This window comes from Nomascus leucogenys, chromosome 1a, assembly GCF_006542625.1.
Source record: "Nomascus leucogenys isolate Asia chromosome 1a, Asia_NLE_v1, whole genome shotgun sequence".
In the NCBI taxonomy this organism is placed as follows: domain Eukaryota; kingdom Metazoa; phylum Chordata; class Mammalia; order Primates; family Hylobatidae; genus Nomascus; species Nomascus leucogenys.
Genome location: NC_044381.1, coordinates 58,919,868 through 58,924,822, shown reverse-complemented (window position 1 = coordinate 58,924,822; position 4,955 = coordinate 58,919,868). Strand labels below are relative to the sequence as shown.

Sequence of the window (4,955 nt, the reverse complement as noted above, 5' to 3'; positions counted from 1 at the left end):
TTTCTTATTGGGAGCTACAAAAAGAATAAAACAAAGAAACTTTTATTGATATTTTAAAAAGTGAATTATCACCCTCTTTCTGTGCACCAATAGTGAAGAAAACTGCATAAAAGCTACAATTCTGAGAATTTTACTAGGATCTAAAAAAAAGGCTGGCATAGAAGAAATAGCCATAATCATCCATTAACTTTTATCTACAATCCCACAATATAGAGACTGTTTTTTCACTTGCTAAAGTATACTACGCCTTGGAACATTCATGGAATTACAATCATTGATATTCTTCTTGAGTCTATGGGCTAGTAAAGGACTTAGTAATTTCATCACTTTTTTTTGAGATTCAAGATTATTGTAAAAATGATTTTTTTATTCACAGATACAAAATGAGCCACCTGAATCAACTTGCATTCCATTACAGTCACCACCACATAATGTCATAAAAAATGAAGGGGAAAAACAAGGTTATCTTGGCATACTATAAACCTTTCTTAAGCAGGTAAAATGAGAATTTCCAATCACAAGACTTACAAATCATAGGTAATTCAATAAGGGTGGGACTAGTAAATATTTAACGAAGGCAAGGAACACTATTTCAGTCATCTCCAAAGAACTAGAATTTCAAAAACCTTACCATGCTACCCTTCATAACACATAGTTATGAGTTCTAAACCTTAAAGGCATATAAGGACAAATGCTCAAAAAAATCTAAAAATAGAGTGGTTCCCTTACTTAAAATATTACTCTTCTATTTTCCTTTTAATTTATTTTTCCAAGGGCAATGTCAATCTTAATTTCACAGACCTGATTACCCAGAGGAATTTTCCATAGCCCTTTCTTCCCCTGTCTTTCACTAGTTGCTTTTTTGACCTTTGTTCTACAAGTAGAGCTTCCAAAGCATTGTCAAGAACTCAGTAGTCAAACTCAAATTATTCCATTCTGCTGCCGATTATCTGCTCAATCAAAAAGCCTATGGGCGCTCACTTCGGCAGCACACATACTAAAATTGGAATGATACAGAGAAGATTAGCACGGCCCCTGCTCAAGGATGACGTGCAAATTCATAAAGCGTTCCATAAAAATAAAGTCTATGGAAGGAAAATGGAACTGAAATTACCTGTTCATCTAATCTGGGCACAGTGTACTGAAATATACCAGTCACTATTTTCCACAGATACTTATTTGGGGATAAGAAACATTCACAATATTTTGAATATTCAGTATTCAGAAAATGTAAATTATTGATTCCAACCCAGTGAAATGGATGTAACACTAGATATTTCTGTAACGTCTATCCCCCCATCAAGAGGAACAGAAGAATCAAGTAGAATGAAATCCACGACAATATTAACAGTGACAGCATTAAGAATAACTTCTTTATACTTCATTAAATTCCTTAAACAGATATTTATCACCGGGCTCGGTGGCTCACGCCTGTAATCCCAGCACTTTGGGAGGCCGAGGTGGGTGGATCACGAGGTCAGGAGAATGAGACCATCCTGGCTAACACGGTGAAACCCTGTCTCTACTAAAAGTACTAAAATTAGCCGGACGTGGTGGCAGGTGCCTGTAATCCCAGCTACTCGGGAGGCTGAGGCAGGAGAATCGCTCGAACCTGGGAGGTGGAGGTTGCAGTGAGCTGACATCGCACCATTGCACTCCAGCCTGGAGGACAAGAGCGACTTCGTCTCAACAAAAAAACAAAAACACAGATATTTATCAAGAGCCTACTATGTGGCAGGCACTGTCACAGACACTGGAGTAAGAGTAAGGTACAAATTGACAAGGTCCCTGTTCTTCCCAGATTTTCTACAATAATCATGTATTATTTTTATAAAGTGAAAGAAATAAACATTGAAAATTCTAACTTTATAGATATGATCAAATCTTCTAAACAAGTCATATTTCTAAGTTTCTATAAATAGTCCTCCAGGTAGTGTTGCTTTTAAAAGAAGAATGTAATTGAAAATTTTACCTGTGAGGATTTTTTGAGCTGGGAATGATTGTGCTACATTCTCTCTTGTCAAATACTCCTTTAATCCAGGATTTCTGGGACTAAAAAGAAAGTGTCATTATTTTATACTCTAATTATGTGACAAAACAACGTAACCATAGTAGTTCCCGCAGGTAAGAAATACTCAAGTATCATGAATGCTAATTAAAATGCCAAGACTAACCCCACACAGGCTAAGCATTTACCAGTTTCTATTACAGATAACATAGGCACAAATAAGCCAAATGTGAACATTAAACGACACGCAAAGTGAATATGCCCATAATCTCACTTTGAGTAACAAAAGCCCTACATGAACAAACCCCTAGCAAGGAAGTAAAGATGTAACTGATATATCCTCTTAAATCTGCCAAAAGCCACTTTTATATCTTGTACCATAATCCTATGGAATAAATACCAAGCTCCCAAAACTTCAAAATTTTTACCCATCAAGTCCCACTTTGGCTAAGATTTCACAGGAAGCTGGAAAGAGTGTCAGAGGAGAGATGTGACTCAGCAAGATTCGATACACATTCTGCAAGCATAGTTTACCACTGGGTGTGTTGTTTCAGGTTGCACAGCCCATAACTGTCCCTAAATCCAGTGAGACGTTGATACTCACTCTTCCTCCTAATAAACTCTCTCCCATTTTACAGAATCCATGTCATAGCCAAGCTCCTCCATAAGCTGTATTACAAGCCCAGTGGCAGAGGACACTGGACCGACTATACATCCCAGCTACTTATGAATAGTTCTAATATAAAAGTATTTTGGCTGTAAATCGTACAAGAATATGTGTCCTAGCCGGGCGCGGTGGTTCATGCCTGTAATCCAAACACTTTGGGAGGCCGAGGCGGGCGGATCACTTTAAGTCAGGAGTTCGAGACCAGCCTGGTCAATATGGTGAAACCCCATCTCTACTAAAAATACAAAAAATTAGCTGGGCATGGTGGCAGGCAACTATAATCCCAGCTACGCGGGAGGCTGAAGCATGAGAATCACTTGAACCTGGCAGGCAGAGATTGCAGTGAGCCAAGATTGCACCACTGCACTCTGGCCTGGGTGGCAGAGTGAGACTCTGCCTCAAAAAAAAAAAAGGAATATGTGTCCGTATTACTTTATACATACATAGATATTCGAACAGCGATGAAAGGAAGGCTTTCTAAAAGGGAGCTTTTTCAAACTCCACGTCAGTGCAGTCCCCACTGCACTCTTATATCTATATCTATTCCCATTCTACTGTGGAAGGAAATGCACTGGGTCAGAAAATATGCTACAAATCCAGCTGTGGTACCTCATTATCACACTATCCTCAAAAAAAGTTCAGTGGATCTTGTCCAATATGCACCAATCCTAAACGTAAGTGTTCACCACTGAACAGAACTGTAGATAATGGAAGTCCAGACTTTTTAAGTAAAATAGAAAGGAGAAAAACAGAGATTAGTTGATGGGTTTCTGTGTATTTAAATCTTATCTATAAACAAGGAAAACTTCCCAGATCAAGGCCAGAGTCATCTTAAATCATTTTACTCTCTTATTCTTTTTGCGTGGTCAGCAGCATTTTCTATGTATTAAAAGACATTCACTAAATTGGCAAAACACGAAAAAACTTGGGAAAATCCAGAGTCATACAATTTATTTATTTATTTATTTTTCTTTTTTTTTTTTTTTTTGAGACGGAGTCTTGCTCTGTCGCCCAGGCTGGAATGCAATGGTGCAATCTCGGCTCACTGCAACCTCTGCCTCTCGGTTTCAAGCGATTCTCTTGCCTCAGCTTCCTGAGTAGCTGGGGTGATAGGCGTGCACCAGCATGCCTAGCTAATTTTTGTATTTTTAGTAGCAACAGGGTTTCACCATGTTGGTCAGACTGGTCTCAAACTCCTGAACTCAAGTTGTCTGCCTGCCTTGGCCTCCCGAAGTGCTGGGATAACAGGCATGAGCCACCGCACCCAGCCCAGAATCATAGAATTTAAAAGGAACTAAATGAACAGGGAATTCAAAATCTATATTTCAACAAGAAATGACACAATCTGGCTGAGTGCAGTGGCCCACACCTGTAATCCCAGCACTTTGTGAGGCCGAGGCAGGTGGATCACTTGAGCCCAGAAGTTCCAGACCAGCCTGGGCAACATGGTGAAACCCTGTCTCTACAAAATACAGGAATAAAAACAGCCATGCATGGTGGCATGTGCCTATAATTCCCAGCAACCCAGAAGGCTGAGGTGGGAGGATTGCTTAAGCCCAGGGAAGTCGAGGCTGCAGTGAGCCATAATTATGCCACTGCACTCTAGCCTGGGCGACAGAGTGAGACCTTGTCACAAAAAAAAGAAAAAGAAAGAAATGACACAATCTTTTTCAATCAGTCAGCCCTGTCCCCTATTCAAAAACGTTAACAATTTCATTTGTTCATTCTCCAAACATTTATTAAATACCTAAATTTTGCAAAGCACTGACAAACATGTTACAAAAAGTCAGTATGTCCTCAAAGAATTCTTCATTCTGAATTTCAAAATACCTGAATCTATGAATTCATTCAACAAATATTTTGATAGGCCTCCACGCTGCATGCTGGGACTTCTATTGCAAACCAGACAAAGTTCCTGCTCTCAGTTAGAATAAAAAGGAGGAAACAGATAAGAAACTGATAACATTAAACTTTATGTGCACCAATTAACTATTTTTTAAAAATGCTTTGTATTTTTCATGCCTCTGAGACAAGTTCAAGGCCAATTAACTATTAAAACCAGATGCTAAAAGGGTATCCAATGTAGAAGCCTATATAGACAAAATAGGCAAGCTGTGCTCAACCATTCACTTCTTTCAAAATGCTGAATGGCAGCTTTGTAGTAGGACTACCTGAACAAATTATTCAACTTCTTCATGCCTGTTTGTCTATCAAAATGGGGATAATAATAGTACCTCAGAGAACTATTGAAAGGATTAGATAAAGGTTTAGAATTCTTTC

At 38.8% G+C, this 4,955-nt stretch overlaps 1 non-coding gene across 1 annotated transcript; it reads left to right on the top strand.

The window, feature by feature from the left end:
• Positions 1-973: 973 nt before the first annotated feature.
• Positions 974-1,080, top strand: LOC115836262. Its single transcript, XR_004031224.1, has one exon. It is a non-coding gene; the product is annotated as a U6 spliceosomal RNA (small nuclear RNA).
• The last annotated feature ends 3,875 nt before the right edge of the window (positions 1,081-4,955 follow it).